The sequence below is a fragment of the Tasmannia lanceolata genome, unplaced genomic scaffold (assembly GCF_043159265.1).
Source record: "Tasmannia lanceolata isolate RefF3 unplaced genomic scaffold, GAP_Taslan_0.1 ptg000003l, whole genome shotgun sequence".
Classification (NCBI taxonomy): domain Eukaryota; kingdom Viridiplantae; phylum Streptophyta; class Magnoliopsida; order Canellales; family Winteraceae; genus Tasmannia; species Tasmannia lanceolata.
This window is the reverse complement of record NW_027518680.1, coordinates 13,147,739-13,165,343: the sequence shown is the minus strand read 5'-3', so window position 1 is coordinate 13,165,343 and position 17,605 is coordinate 13,147,739. Positions and strand designations below refer to the sequence as shown.

Below are 17,605 nucleotides of genomic sequence, written 5' to 3'. Positions count from 1 at the left end.
CTACAGAATTTACAGATGATAATCCTTTGTTCACGCACGTGCAATGCACGTGCGTTTTTACTAGTATATAAAGAGAAGGAATACAATATCTTGCCAATATTAATTCCCAATCTAATCCCATAAAATCAGCCAATCACCCACAAATAGCAACTAGGTTGCAACGGCAATATTGCAAGAATGGCAAGGAAATCCAACTGCAACATTCTTACATGTATCCAACACTCCCCCTCTAGTTGGTGTGAAAATGTCAATGGAGCCCAACTTGGATAGAATCTGCTGACGTCTTGACTTTGAAACTGCTTTTATGAATATGTCTACAAGCTGATCTTCACTTCGAGTATAAGGAGTGCAAATAGTTCTATCTTGAACCTTCTCGCGTACAAAATGGCAATCGACCTCCATGTGTTTGGTTCGTTCATGAAAAACGGGATTAGCAGCAATATGGATAGCAGCACGATTATCACAAAATATTTTAATTGGTTCTTTAGTATGAAAACCAATGTCTCGGAGGAGAAATTTATCTAGACAATTTCACTCGTTCCAGCCGCCATAGCTCTATATTCAACTTCAGCACTGGATCTGGCAACTACCGACTGCTTTTTACTTTTCAAAGTGACAAGGTTACCACCTACCATCATACAATAGCCATTTGTAGATCTTCTATTAGCTTGACTTCCTGCCCAAATCTGCATATGTATATCCCATAATATCTACATGGGAATTATTTTTCATCAAAATTCCCCTACCAGGAGAACCTTTTACATACCTTAGAATTCTTTCAACAGCTTCAAGGTAATTCGTTCTAAGAGCATGCATATGCTGACTGATAATACCAACAGCATAACTTATATCAGGACAAGTAATAGTGAGATATATTAACCTCCCTACCAATCTTTGATACCTCCTAATATCTTCAAGCAAATTTCCATCAGCGAGATTCATCTTTTTGTTTATTTCAAATGGAGTCTCACATGATTTTGCACCTAATTTTTCAGTTTCTTTTAACAAGTCCAAAGCATACTTTCGTTGGGATAAGAAGATCCCCTTTTTCGAATAAGCAACTTCAATCCTTAGAAAGTATTTTAATTTTTCTAAATCCTTAATATCAAATCTTTTGTGAAAGTAGGTTTTTAAGTTTGAAATTGCCTTTTCGTCATTTCCTGTAATGACAATATCATCGACATAGATTAACACAATAATTATTCCTTTCAAACTTCTTTTTGTAAACATAGAAGAATCAACGGCGCCTCTTTTAAATCCTACTTTAAATAGAGCATCACTCAACTTAGCATACCAAGTCCGGTGAGATTGTTTTAACCCATATAATGCCTTTTTAATTACACACAATTCCAGGCTTCCCTTCCATGGGATGTCTGAGAGGAAGATTCATATAGACGTCTTCTTCCAGATCCCCATGGAAGAAGGCATTCTTAACATCCATTTGATAAAGGTTCCATCTATGGTTTACTGTAATATATATATATATATATATATATATATATATATATATATATATATATATATATATATAAAGGATTCTAACGGTTCCCATTTTAGCAACATGAGCAAAAGTCTCTTTATAATCAATCACATAGGTTTGGGTAAACCCTTTTGCCACCAACCTTGCTTTGTATCGTTCAATTGTGCCATCACTATTATATTTGATTTTATAAACATATTTACACCCGACTGGTGTTTTTCCAATTGGTAATTGGACTATATCCCATGTATGCTTCTTGTCCAATGCAGTAAGCTCTTCTTTCATGGTTGTCCTCCACACAGGTTAGGACTTAGCATCATGAAAAGATGATGGTTCGACTTTATTAGAAATATTTGAAAGAAATGTAGAGTGCGAAGCCGACATATTGCAATAAGATAAATGATTTTGGATGGGAAACATGCTCGCATGATATGTAAAAAAGTCTTTCAAGTGAGAAGGAGGATGAGGGTGCGATCAGACCTGCGTAAGGGCGGAGAATCAGGAGAGTGAACTTCTTCAAGGGATTGGGTCACAGCTACTTCCTGTTCATGGTCTCCTTGTCCTCCTTCACTTTCTTCATCGTTATTGACAAAACTTTCTTGATCTTCTTGAATTTGAACAACAATTTTCCTATTTTCACCATTTATTGTAGGAACCATTCGAGAATACTCTCCTGAGTCATTTTTTCCAGAGTTATTTGAATCGTAATCTTGGAAGAAAGAGTCATTTTCATTATATTTTACATCTCTAGAGAAGTATCCCAAGAAGACACATTTAATAGTACGCGGATCTAATTTATCTCGCTTTTGAGAATTATTGTAAATAAAGCAAACAGATCCAAAAATATGTAAATGAGATAAAACAATTTTTCTACTTTTCAAAATTTCAAGAGGAGACTTATTTCTAAGAACCCTACTGGGGAGTCTATTAATCAAATAACAAGCAGTTATGATAGCATTGGACCAAATTTTTTTGGGAACACTCTTCTCAAACATGATAGATCGAGCAACTTCTAACAAGTATCTATTTTTCCTTTTAGACACTCCATTCTATTGAGGCGTGTATATGCATGATGTCTGATGTAAAATGCCTTGATCTTTAAGATATTCTTGAAAAATGTTATTTGTATACTCAGTCCCATTATCTGAACGTAGAATTTTGATCTTAGCATTATATTGAGTTTTAACTTGATTTGAAAATTCCTTAAATTTTTCAAAAACCTCACTTTTAAATTTAAGTAAGAATATCCAGGTCATCCTAGAGAAATCATCAATGAAAAGCACAAAATATCGCAGTCTATTGTAGGACTCAACGGGGGTTGGTCCCCAAACATCAGAATGGATTAATTCAAAAAGTTTTTTAGCCTTATTTTCAGAGGCTTGAAAAGGAAGTCCTGGTTGTTTAGAAAAATTACACACATCACAATTATGAAAGACTGAAGGTAATTCATGTTTCAACCAATATAAGACCTTATTAGAAGGATGACCAACTTCAAGAATGCCAAGTCTTACTTAGGTCACCATTATTAGCAATCAAGGCTTTATTCTTCTGATCTAAATAGTAAAGTCCTCGAGGCATTCGTCTTCCCCGTGACCCGGTCCTGAAAAAGAACAGTGGATGGAGAAAAAATTGCATTACAATTCAAGTTATAAGGAAGTTTACTAACAGACAGAAGATTTGATGGAAATGAGGGCATAAAAAGGACATCAGAATTTGCATTTTCAGAAAAGAAATTAGTTCTTCCTATCCCTTTGACTGGAAGAAGAGAACCATTTGCAATGGAGACATGGGTTTTATTAGACACATCTTGATAATAAGTTAAGGAATCTTTGTTGCTAGTCATATGGTCTGTAGCCCCTGAATCTATAATCCAATTACCATGATCATGAGAGATTGTTGATTGGAGAGCATAGAGATTACCTGTTTCATGAGCTGCGACCTGTGTGGAGGATGAACCAGTTTTTTCATACTGTTGAAGAAGGTGAGCCAATTTTCCAATAGTGATTTGAGTATCAGGAGTCTGAGCAAAGGAAGATTCACCTATTCTATTTTGATTGGGTCTTAAATGATGATACTTTACCCAACATCGATCAATAGTGTATTTAAATTTTCCACAATGAGTACAACGAAGAGGGTGTCTGTTTCCTTGACCTCTTCCATGAGTACTCGGCCTATTATGTTCTCCTTTTTCAACTACATTATTTCTAGCCCTTTTATTATGCTCAAAGTTTGCCTTAGATGAATTAAAGGCAGATTTTTCACTTGTTTCAGATTCGGACTTTATGCAACACTCATAACCTTTTTCCGAGTTTCTTCCCTTATTAAGGTAGCACACACATTTGACAAATTTGAGAATTCTGAAGAAAGAATAAGTTGACTCCGAACCTGCTCATATTCAGGTTTTAAAGCACGCAAGAGTTGGAAAATTTTCTCTTGTTCAGTCCTCCTTTTTAACTCAACAATATCAGTAGTAAGAGGACAATAAACAACTAATTCATCCCACATGGGTTTTAATGTGGCAAGTAGTTCAATTATAGTCTTATTTTCCTGATTGACTTCAGAGATTTCGCAACTTGTGTGAATATTTTAGCTACAGCCGTCTCCATTGAATTTAAAATCCAAGACATAACTAATTGGTCATTGGTTTGCCATTCCTCAAAATTCGGATTAGTTATTTTAGGGATTTTCCTTTTTCCATTTATATAATCTGCCTTTGATCTTCCTTCGAGGGCTAAAGATGCGGCTCTAGACCATGAGACATAGTTTAGCCCATTGAGAGGAACAAAGGTAAGTCTTATCCCAGTATTATGTTCGGACTCATGAAGAATGGTTTTACCCTTAGATTTAGCACTATCATCCATTATTCACAAATTAAAAAGACTATGGAGCGAGTGTACCAGTATTGATGAGACGAAGAGCACAGTAGAGACGAACCAAGACTTCGGAAATATTGGTGCACCACTAGTCAATGCCACTCAAAAGGGAGTGCCATAATCAAGAATGGGGATTGTATTAGGATATAGTGAAGGTAAGTGGGTGCAGTTACTAGTTTCTAGGGTTGGCCAATTAGGAGAATTCTAATCAAAGCACTGTATGGGCCAGATGTGCCGTATGGGATAAGCATCCAAAAGTAAAAGGGCTTTTAAAATTGTAGAAAAACTAGAGACGCGTGAGATAAGCAACCAAACAGGGACTTTGAAATGGGAGAAACAAAAAAATCCCGTGAAATGGTTTGCTTTGAAACGGTTTCACCAAGAGAAATAGGTCTCACCAAGGCGGCGATGTTTGTGCAACAACAATAAAAGGGGAAAGCCTTGACTCTTTGCAACCGAGCAAGCACAATAGAAGAAGCAGAGAAGAAAAATGAGCAGACAGAGGCTATGGATCATGCTCTGATACCATGAAAACAATACAAGGACACAATAGTTTACGTGGTTCGGCAGATTTGCCTACTCCACAGTAATGAGAGATTTCAATTCTTTCATTCATAAAGAGGACATTCACCAATCAACAATATATATAAAGAGAAGGAGTACAGTATCTTGCCAATATTCATTCCCAATCTAATCCCATAAAATCAGCCAATCATCCACAAATAGCAACTAGGTTGCAACCAGGGACGGAGCCAGGAATTTGCTCTATTGGGGGGGGGGGGGGGGGGGGGGGGGGCGGCGCAGAGGATGGTGGTTTTATAACAATTACTAAATTAATATAAAGTAAAAAAAATCAAAGGTTGACATAAATTTCAAATCAAATTGCTTTTAATTTAAAAAATAAATCATTCTCATTTATTTCTCGACCCCATTTAGTGATGAAAACACTCATTTTTCTCTTGTTTATTTGTGTACTATAATAATCAACTGAGGCTTCAATTTTATGACATTTTTTATTTATAAAAAAATAAAATAAAACTGGAATATGTAAATAGGATTCATGGTTAGAACAAGGGGAGATTTTATACGGTGTTTGAGGTTAAAGTCCAGTATTTTTCAAAAAGTACAGTGGGCCCACTTCATAAGATGATTCAAACTATTTATCCGTTGGATTTGGCCACAATGTAAATAGGTTGTACCCCGTAAATCATCTCGATAGGGGGATTGTGATGATCCTAACCCTCGGATTTATAAAATTTTCCATAATGCGCAGTCCCTCTACAAATCAGAGGGTTAGGGTCATCCTATGGAGATGATTTACAAGTACAACTTATTGAGGTTGTGGCACAATATATGAAAGGTTTGGAGCATCCTATGAAGTGGGCCCAACTTACTTTTTGAAAAAAATAATGGACTTTATTCCCTTCCACCCCATAAAAAAATGGACACAGTTGTACACTTATTTTTCTCCCTTTAAATATTTGTCTCCCCTTCCTTCCTACTCCAAATGTATCTTGCTTTTGGACCCTAGAGGCCTTGACATATTAGGTGTTGAAATTTAGAATGAACGGTAGAGATAAAGATCTAAATGCCATAAAAATGCCACAAAAATAGCTGTTTTTGGAAACAAGATGAAATCCCTTAAATACCTAATTAATTTTCTAAGAAAATGAGTGATTAGGAGAAATATCTTAGGAGGGATAAACTTGAAAGGAAATCAATTCCAAAATAGGATTTCGTTTGGATATTAAAGATGGACGGTGGCGGGCAAGATTTCATCTGGAGATTAAAGAGAGGCAAACATTTCGGCAAAATCCAAGGGGGTGTGCAAGATTACGTTTGGAAATTATAGGGTGGCTAAAAGAATCGGCAAAAATCCGGGGGGGGGGGGGGGGGGGGGGGGACGGGGGGACGGGGGGACTGCCCCCCTTGGCTCCGTCTCTGGTTGCAACGGCAATATTGCAAGAATGGCAAGGAGATCCAACGGTTACATTCTTGCATGTATCCAACAAAGGGGTAGGACATGATTGCTTTTAAAAGTTTATCTTATGTTTCCTTTTTCTTGAATTTTTTTATACTAATTCTGTAACCAAGTAGGTCGCAGTCTTTTCCAATTCCGAACTCCTCCCCCTGCATTCTACTTACCTAACAAGGGTGCGTTTGGTTGCACAAAAGCCTGTATAGATTAGGGGTTTTACTTCGCATTTGGGTGCCATGTCAGCAAAACCACTTGTTTGGTTTCCAATATAGCATGGACATTCTAGGAAATCGACTATCATGGATGTCTCCTGGTTAATCATTGCATGTCTACTGATGTGTCACCCTTGTCCCCTCCCTATGAAATCCATGCCGAAATCCAAAGGGTGGAATTTTACATGTATTTCTTGGGAATTTAGCTTTTTATCTCTTTCTCTCCCTCTCTTCTCTCTCATCTCTCTATATTGGTAATGACACCCCATACCACTACTCTACGGGGCCGTTTGGATAAGCAGATTTTAGAATCCAGGTTTTAGTTTGAAAACAGTGTCAAAGAGGGTTCATGATCAAGCTGTTGTATGTTGTCCTGACAACATTTTCTTGGATTTTAAGTAAGAAATCTCTCCCCCATCGTGAGATTTCTAAAACCTAGAAACATGGGACGATCTCCTGCTCTCTTGCTGTCGGAAAGAAGGGTGAGAAATCAGAAAACGACGGCTGGTCTCTTTCTTCTCTCTTCTCCCACCTACAATTTTGAGGAAATCCAAGATTCTAAAATCCGCGTATCCAAACGGCCCCTACAAGGTTCACAACCAAACACTACTACCAATATTCTACAAGGTAAGTTCCAGGTAAATTCAACTATTGACTACTTACACCACTAATCTACAAGGTAAATACTTGCAACCGAGTAGTGCTGCCATCTAGGAATGAGAAACTCATACCTAGCTCGAATTATGCAACCGAGTAGTGCTACCATCTAGGAATGAGAAACTCATACCTAGCTCGAATTACCGCATCCTGAATATCTTGGACTCCATTGGTACAACGATCAATCTTTTGATAATGAGTTTATGAGACCAAGAAAACTAAAAATGAGAATAGCACCAGAACTAGCCATTCTCTCTATGATACATGAAATGCGGGGATTTGATTGGTTTCTTTCTTAGTCATGCAATCAATTTTCTAGTAAAATTCGTTGGGCTTCTTATTGCAATGCATTGTGTTTAGCTACATTCTATAACCGGAACGAAGGGGGATACATGTCACACAAGTTTTGAATGAGAAGCAACATTGCTGATAATCTTAATGTAAGTAATTAACCAAAGGATCTAAGGAGACTTCCTAGTGATGGTCAAAGCGATATAGACAAATAGTTGCAACTCTTGGGAGACTCAAGTTCTCTACTAAGACTCTACTTTAGAAAAAAATTCGGGTTTAATACGGTATTGGTTAACGCAGGGGGTAAAATTAGATATTTGTTAAAAACGGGCGTTTAATACGTCTAAAACGTGTTTTAAACATTTTCCTCAAGAAAACGGAGTTGTTTTTGCTGTAAAGGTTTTAAACAAAATATTAAACGGTGAACCAACAAAGCATGTTTTAAAAAACTCCGTTTAAAATAAAGTTTTGCTAAGTATGGATCCAGATGTACATATTGCGAAGCAAACGAGGCAGTCGATATGTTGGCTGAGGAAGCAAGAAGTTTTGGGTTAAGTCTCACATAGGATGGGAATCTCCTATAATCTTGAATATGATACTGTATAAAGATGTTTTTGGAACTCTTATAGATCGTTTGTTTTATTGTTCATAAATAGTATCTTTTCTCAAAAAATGAAAAAATGATATGAGGGTTTCAGGTTCGATCGAGACCCTTCCATGTTTCTATGTCCTTTCTCACTTCGTTTATCTCCTTCCCTTCTCTAAAACATTTTCTTCCTCTCTGTGGTCTTCCTCTTCCTTATCTCTTTCATTTGTCCATAATCTTTGCAATTGTAATTAAGCTTCAGCTCCTATACCAACTTATAAGAAATGTCCAGCTTATTGATATGCAAATACGGGTATTAAACAGGCCCTAAATCAACTTCACTATTTTCTACGGCACTTACGGGCGCCCGCGTGTTAGGATAAAAAAAAATACTTGTATCTATACATGTATGAGATAAAAAAAAAAAAATTACTTTCGCCAACCTGAGGACAAACTAATATTAGGATAAATTTATTAAGGAATAGAGAAATCAAGGTTTTTACAATAAAACCAAACTTTAGAAATAGGTTTTTACCAACCAAAAAGAAGTTAGAATCTCAATTCACCACATGTTTTGAACCAAAAAATTGCTATTTTATAAAAGAATTGATTACTAAGCCTTCGATTTGTCAAAGGGACACAAATTTCTACTCAAGGTTTTTAGTCCCACATTGCTCTTGAAGGGTTTTTGGCTCAGAAATTAATCTCAGCCTATATAACTGTAATACCCGGCAGCCGTAAGAAAGATACATTCCTAAATGGGTGTCTTTATCAAGAATAGGGTATAAATTTTCTTAAAAACTTATATAGAGTGCCATTATCAAAACTGAGGGTAAGCTTTGCATAAGTGGTACGGGGGTATGTATCAAAATTCGAGGTGTGATGTTTGAAAGATATGGCTTGCAAAATTTTAGGGAGTGTATTTATCACAAGATGTTAGAGGCATTATCATACAACTGAAAGATATCCTTCAGTTCGAGTTTTAGTCTTGGCAAAATCCCATGAGTGGACGTTCAACCCTTGTTAATAAACAGTGCTATTACTACTCATCAATTAGATGGAAAGGAATCAGAGCATATTGGCATGTTGGGCGTGGACGTGTGATAGAAAGATTAATTGTATCTAGTCCTTTGGGTTCTATACAATAAAGAGGATTGACCATACACAGGTAAGCTACTTTTCTAGGATTCTCTCTCTCGGTTGGGAGGTTGGAGAAGGAAGAAAGATCCCCGTTTGAAACGGCAACTACTACTGAAATAAAAAAAAAGGAAGAGCTTGGCCACTTTAAGAGTGCTAATAGATGGGGCCTCCCATTCCAAGTGCAGGGACGGTCCAGATTTATTGCCTTTCCAATTTTACTTCTAATTGGAAGCTATAAATCATCTTCTATATTTAAATATATATGTCTAGAGATAAAAAAGGGTTCATGGGTTGTATGCTTTGAGGAAGATGTATCCGGTGAAAGAGGGTCGAGCAAGGCAAGAGTCCCACCTGGATGTGGTGTAGAGTCCATACAGGAAAGGTTTCTTTTATTATTGGAATTTGTATATTGCTATTTTGAAGGGTCAAAAGCTCTTATCTTTGGGTTTAATTGTTGGATGAGTAAGGATATATAGATGAATTCTTTTTCTATTCGTGTACCATGAGCAAAAGCCAAGAAAGAAAGGAATCTCAAAGTGCCATCTACTAGAAGACCTTAGGAAGCCAAGTTTTGTTGGGTTAGATAAAAATCCCAACTCTCTAGTGTTTAGTCGACCCCCTTATCGGATCAGTTAGTCTCATCGAGGTTTACTCATAGGATCCCATCTCTTCAAGTTCTAATTATTGGTGTTGGGGATGGCATATTAGGGATGGTGTAGAAAGCCTTTGAGAGAGATGATCGATCACTTGACTTCATCTTCTACTGGAGTCATGTATATTTTTGTAAATAAAGCTTTATTGGAAAGGGTGCTTCCCTTGGGCATGGAGGTAGTGAGATCGAGTTTTGGTGAGAACATCCCCTTGTTTTTCATATTGTCGAAAGCAAGATTTAAGACGCGAGGACAGCAACTATTCTTGTGAACTCGCCCTTATCTTTCACTATCGTTGGAGCTGATGCCATGAGATTGATTCGGGGAAAGTAAGTCATTGCAGTGCTTGCTTTCAAGACAACCCTAGACATTCAGATTCGTGCGGACTTGGGACTTGGAGAGCGTAGATTGCGATTCAAGGTAATCAATCTTCAGGACAAGTTCGTGGGGAAAACATTCGACATATAGGTACGTAATAACAAGGTTTAAAATTTCGGTTTCGGTACCGGTTTCGGACCGTGAAATTTTGAAATTTCGACCGAAATCTGGTACTTGACCCAAAACTAATATTTTATTCAATATTAAATTTCGGCCGAAATTACAGAAATTTCGGTGAAATATTAAATTAATATTAAAAAAAACATATTTTTTGGGTCAAATTTCGGAAAAACCGAAATTTCGACCAAAAAATTTTGGCTGAAATAAATGACCGTTTCGGTTTTGATGCATTTTGGTGTCAGTCAAATTTTGGATTTCAGTCCAAAATTTCGGATTTCGGTCGAAATTTAAAACCATGCGTAATAACGTACTACTTTGGGTGAACCGTTAACCCATTCTCTTTGATTACATATGTTATTGTTTGTGTATCTCCAATATGTACTTTATGATTTCAGTTATCATTTGGGTCTAGCATGCCATTCTTATTATCCTATATACCATTTGATTTCAGTTTCGTTATGATATGGACTCTTTAGCTTTGACCGACATAGATTACTTTGATTTTTGCCTTTGCCACGATATTGTTGAGTTACCTATAAAGTGAACTTTTGAAACCCTTATGGAACCCTTTTGCTGAGCTTTGTCTCTCATCCTTATGAACTCTTCGATACCATTTGTTTGGACTCATATTGATTTTGTTACCGCCATTGCTTTGATTATTCCAGTTAGTTACGAACCTTTGATATGACACTTGAACCTTTGGAAAATATCTGTTTTGGACTCTGGACTTTGGATCTGTTATCTGGACCTTTGGAACTATCTATTATTGACTTTGGATTCACCTTATGTTTCTGGACACTTTGGTGGAGGCTTGGGTTATTTCTGGATCCTGCCATATGGGGGTAATACAATCGGTAACTCTGACCCACCGTGGTAGTCTGTTTGTCCACTACTCTGCCCATTTTCCACCCCACAAATGGACATCCTAAGCTGATCCATTGGAGCTGATTTTTGGTGGACACCCTATCCATGAAAGGGCCCATCAAATGAATGCTTTGAATCCCCCCCCCCCCCAATGTGGCCCCACCCCTGTTTCTGTGCTCGAGCGCAGGAACCCTTTTCTCAATCTAAAATAATAACTCATAATTAATCTATTTCTTGTCATATTTTATTAATAAAATTACAAAAAAATAAAAATGTCAGTGTGATAAAATGCTGGCCTTATCGACTTGTATTTGAACTTTGAGGAATTAGTTTCGACACCGTGGACGGTCGGTGTAAGCAATAACACGCTTTTTGGACCCGCGGGTAGGGCTGCAACTCGGGTCGGGCGGGTCGGGTTTTGGAGAACCCAACCCTACCCGAGAAATATCTCGGGTCTGGTCGGGTTTTTTTTCGGAAAACCCACGATTCCCAAACCCGGCCCTACCCATGATAAATTTCGGGTTGGTTAGGGTCGGGTCGGGTTTTTTCACGTTGACGCAAATTTTTAAGGAAAATTCTTGTTTGGCAACGCAACTCAACTCATAGAAGCAGAAATTACACTCACATTACACTTGAATCAAACAATGACACTCACATCACACTTGAATCAAACAATGCTGTAATCAAACAATGTTGTAATTACAATCAAACAATGCTGAACCAAACACTTGAATCAACTCAACTCATAGAAGCAGAAATTACACTCACATACAGTAACAGTGGGTGCGTGGGTTTTCACTTTTAACTTTGGGATAATTACATTTACACCCCCTCTAGTTTCTGACACATCCACTTCCACCCCTATAGTTTAAAACATGACAAATACACCCCTGTAGTTTCAATTTGTTTAAGGTTTGCCCCCTTAGCTGAAGGTTCGTCCATAGATTGAAGGGTTAGGATGATCCGACGGAGCTGATTTTTTGGGCACACCATATCTATGTCAGGACCCATCAAATGAACGTTTTGGATCATCCAAATAATGTGGGCCCCTACCCGAATCCAAACACTACCAAAAAATCATCCAAATAATGTGGGCCCACATTGTTTGGATGATCCAAAGCGTTCATTTGATGGGTCCTGACATAGATAGGGTGTGCCCAAAAAATCAGCTCCATCGGATCATCCTAACCCTTCAATCTATGGACGAACCTTCAGCTGAGGGGGCCTACCTTAAACAAATTGAAACTACAAGGGTGTATTTGTCACGTTTTAAACTATAGGGGTGGAAGTGGATGTCTCAGAAACTAGAGGGGGTGTAAATGTAATTATCCCTTTAACTTTTAACTAACAATAGAAAAAAATGTACATACTATAACTTATGTAACTCGGGTCGGGTCGGGCCCCTTCAAACCCGGCTCGACCCGAGATTCATGCGGGTTTTTGAACGCTGAACCCGACTCGACCCGAAACCCATGAAACCTGAACCCGACCCAGGCTATTTTCGGGTCGGGTCGATGCGGGTCGGGTAAAACCCGGCTCGAGTTGCAGCCCTACCCGCGGGCAGTCGGGGTGAAAATAACTTGCTTTTTGGACTAAGCCGATGATCTTAAAGTAGAATTTGCATTCTGAACTTTGAATTCCGAACACCATTTGGCATTGACTATTGTTCTGATATTCATGACACCCTTTTTGGCTTTGGTTTCTGTTTTGATTATGGCTTTGACTTCTATTTTGATACTAGCGTTGATTACTGTTTAGTTTCGATTGCGCCTCGATTCAGTATTATGTTCCGACATACTCTTTTGATTATCATTATACCCACTCTTTCTATTTGAGACTTCGGTATTCAGTTCTGACCATTCTGTTTGACCATTATTGAGCCTTGGCCTACTTAGACCTACACTTAGAGTAGTGCTTTATTATGTACTGAGCTTTTCAGCTAACTGTGGTTTAACAATTTTTCAGCTTTTGAATTCTCATGAAAATCTCAAGAGAGTGCAGTTGCATCATTGGCTATTGGAGTCTGTTAAATCTAGCATAGTGAGTACTGTGTAATAGTAAGACTTTGTTCTAAATTTATGTAAGACAGTATTGTTTAGTTTATGTTATGAGTGATTCTGTTATTGTTTTGCTAGCCTTGTATACTTGTAGAGCTTGCTTTGCAGGTGTATGGCGCTGCCATTTCCTATGCCCAGGGTGGGCTTTGGGGCGTGACAATAACGTTATGCATGCCCAGTATCAAGACACCAACTTGAGTTCAATTACACTCATACACTCAAATTCACTCCCCACTTCATATTTTTGAATTCTTGGAAAAAAATTTCATGTGTGAAGGCAATGTTGGAAGCTTATTCAAGCTTCATATGGGTTCAAGCTGTTTCGGGGTGGATGTGGGTTCAATCTGTTGAGGTATCGCGAGCCGATTTGCTTCATGTTGCGACCCTCTTCATCAAGGAGGAAGTTCAAAGGTCGTCGATTACAAAAGGCTAAGATATTTTCTACATTTTTTCAAATATGGTATTGAAATTTTAGAAAGTGGATCCCAACACAAGGCAGCTCCAGGAATCCATGTCTCACCAAAACTTAAGAAGGTTGCAGAGTCAAAGAATATCTATTGACGAGAGTCGTTAATTACACAAGGCTCTTAAAGGGGTTTAAACAATAGTTTTAAAACTCCCACGTGTCCGCTTTGACTCTCCCGAGTCGACTCCCTTTTATCTTGGCCGCATTTTGCTCTACAGAGTCACTAAAAACTCCTTTGACTCTTCCGAATTATGACCGCGTCAGCCGAGTATTCAGCCGCTTCTTGCCGAGTCAATTAGGATTTTCTTCAGTTGCGTTCCGCGCCGCATCCTCATTTTTAAACATTGGTTTAAATAGAAAATAAGAAGATAATATCAACAATGCAAATCCTATTCAAAGCAAAACCCCAACACAAGGATTTTCTTCAACCTCAAAACCGCTAGTTGTTGAGAATAAGAACTTTTCTACTCCTCCCTAGAGAGGGTGTATTTAGGGAGAGAGTGGAGCTCTATGACTTTCTTCCTCCCTAGTTGTTACTTTTGTTAATATTTCTCTTTGGTTCTTTCCCCCCTTTAGCTATGTAATCTTAGGGACCCCCTCGGTCTCCGTTTTTTCAATGAATCTAATCTCACCATTCAAAAAAAAAAGAAAAAAAAAGAACTATTCTAATCCTCTTAATATCTTCCTATTTTCTCCCTCGTACAACTATCCTAATAGAACAATATCCCTCCTAATGATTCTTTACCTTTCTGAAATGATCATACCTCTTATTGAACTTTCTCATTCCCCACCACAACCTTTACTTGCAAGAGAAATAGAGAAAGAAAAAATTGCAAGTCATTTCAATGAAATCCAACGCTTGAATGCACAAACTTAATTTATACGGCTGTTGACTAATCAAGTAGGAGAAACATAAGTATGAGGGCATTGACTTCAGACAACACGCTTCGAATCATCAACAATTTCTCATATTATTTCTCCTGTATTGTTTAATATATAGCTATGGAAGGATTCAATGATTATGAAATGAATATCGTGGAACATGAGGCTTCAACCCTAAAATTATAATAAGTGTCTTTGATTATCGTTTTCTTTTACAAGACAAAAAGAAAAGATCAAATGAGATGTCATGCATATTATAATTAGCAGTAAACTATGACTTACTCTCCTATCAATCCATCCAAAAAATCATAATTGAATTATGGCTTAATCTCTAAGTATGATTATCAAAACCTTGGGTATGAATAATAAAATAATATTAGATTAAAAATGCAAACAAGAAAATGATTTTTATGTTCCTTCTTAAGAGATGCTTATTTTTGTTCCAATTTTGCCTCATTTACATTTTTCGATCCCTTGATCTGAATGGCAACCATAGAGCCGGCCAAATGTCATTCATAACACCGTGATTAAATGATCGATTGCCCTTGATCCGTCAAAGTTTGATGAAGCATCATTTAACGAGAAAAACCAAGACTGCTGAATTTTTAGTCCTCACCAATTCAGGATAGGACCGTGACCATTTGGGTTGCCTCATGATTTTCTACAAGATCAACAGTCATGATCTCACAGGCATATCCCCATATGCTCCTTCTCTACTCAACTCAACTCAAGTAAGTCTTTGTCCCAAACTAGTTGGGGTCGGCTAATGAATCCTTTAGAAAATTTTCATGAAGAAGGTGAAAGAGTCTATACGGCTCAAATTGACTAAGTCTAATCCTGACACTAGTTGGGTTCGTCTACATAGATCATTTTCTTCTATTCTTTCCTATCCAAGGTCATGTTCTCTATTATAATCCTTGTAGGGCCCAAAAATTGCATTCTATAGTTCATCGTAAAAGTGACTTTCTTCTGCGTAGTGATTTTTCTTTGTTCTCTTATATGAAAGTCACTTTTACGCTCCTTCCTAAAAGACACTTATTGGGCATATATGTTATTTATATGGATAAGCATCTCGTGGTTGAACCATTGTCTCCATGCGATATAATTTAAAAGAAATCTATACATTGACTTAGAAAAAGGTTTGTTTGATGAGAAAGATTGAAGTGGATGGCAAATTTAATTACATAACATATGAACTATGAATATAAAAAAGAGGTCCTTAAACAAAGTCAAGTCCATATTTAAAATGTATTGCCAACACTCAACCCTAGGGATAAAAATCACAAGGCAAAGTCGTGATTACCTCTACTAGGAGCAAAACTTACATTAAAATTTTTTCGAGGCCATATATACCATAATACTAAAACTCGCCGAGCTGACTTGAAACTCATCCAAGTTAGCTCGACTCAATTGCAATTTGAGTCAACTCGTTATAGTACTTGAGTTGCTCAAGTTATTTTTGAGTTTTATCAACTAAAAAACTTGACACGTTGGAGTTGAAGCAACTCGAGTGAGTTTCTTGAGTTAGACAAAAAAACATTCAAACCATCTGAGTGGTTTGTTTGTCGACACACATACAACTTTAGATACTTTAGATAGACTCCAAGAACCAAAGAAATAAGGAGGGGAAAATAATAGAAAATGATGAATAAACCAGTCTCAGGCAGCCATTCGATCCAACGATCTAGAAACGGTGGTGTTGAGAGAAATCCATCGGATAAAATCCGATCCGATTGTGTAGAAAGTAATAGAAAAGAAATAAACAAACCACAAGATGCACACACCAAATTTTTACGTGATTTGGCAAACTTGTCTGCATCCACAGAAGAGATCACAATCTTCACAGTGAGAAAGCAAAGATTCACTACGAGAACAACCACCTTAGATGGTTAAATTAATAAGACAAAATTTGCTAAAAAGTGAGCATGTGTAGCAATTCTCTCCAGCAAAAGTGACTCCAAAATGGCTTTATGCGAAATTGCCTAGCAAATCCTCAAAATATTAATAAGGTTACTTGGAACATATAGAAATGAAAGTTATCTACTCATCCAAGCACATCAATTGCCTTTCTACTAATATGGGAAGAATATTCACCTATAAGGAGTCCCATCAAGATTTTCCATCACAAATTTAATTTTTCTCATGACATTAGAGTGTGAAGTTCTATATCTTGACATTAAGGGGAACGAATTTAGGAAGGCTAGCTGTGGTGAGCATCCTTATTTAAGAGCCCCACCTTTCATTTAGAAACCTAACCCTAGCTAAGCTTCCAAGTTTTTCAAAGAACAACCCAAATGAAGAGAAGGAATCCCAGCAGTGACACAAGAAAGTCAACAACCCTAGGAAATGCTTGGCCACCTAATAATAGTTCACTGAACTGCAATTAACAAAACTCAAGTGCAGAATAAACTAAAAGTGCTAGAGTTTCCTAAATTAATTAACATGAATGAAACCAATAATGGGGGAATCTTAAGAAGGGAGGAAACTTCAAGGAAGTAAATGACAAAGAAGGGAGGAAATTAAATAGGTATTGACTCCACGGCAGGAGCAATTTTCTTTGAACCTTTTCTTTGTCGTTGCCTGAAATGTGTAGTCGAAGTGAGAGTTACAAAAAAGTGTAAGACCAATCAAATACATATAATAGGAATGGTAGGCCACCCCATTCTTTACTCAACACTTCTACTAAATCCAAGTTAGAGACTCTTCTTTACTCCTGTGCGGTTGAATTTTAGGACTCAAATGCCTCAAATTTCTAAACATCCCATTAATACTAATCCGTGAACAAAAAGCCTTCCATTACATCATGTTACAAGTCATTGCCACTAGTAAAATAGTAAGTTAAAAGGGATTTGCTAGGGTCCAGTGCAAAAGGCATTTCGCAGCTAGTCTGCCGCAAGTCAGACCAGCCACCTCATGAATAAAGGCAAAAGCTGTTGTCTTCATTCATGAGGTGGCTCGTCTGACTTGCGAC

At 37.5% G+C, this 17,605-nt stretch overlaps 1 long non-coding RNA gene across 1 annotated transcript; it reads left to right on the top strand.

The window, feature by feature from the left end:
- The first annotated feature begins 9,407 nt into the window (after nt 1-9,407).
- Nucleotides 9,408-13,352, top strand: LOC143861343 (uncharacterized). The gene is made up of 2 exons (XR_013239951.1): nt 9,408-10,335; nt 13,195-13,352. It is a non-coding gene; the product is annotated as an uncharacterized LOC143861343 (long non-coding RNA).
- The last annotated feature ends 4,253 nt before the right edge of the window (nt 13,353-17,605 follow it).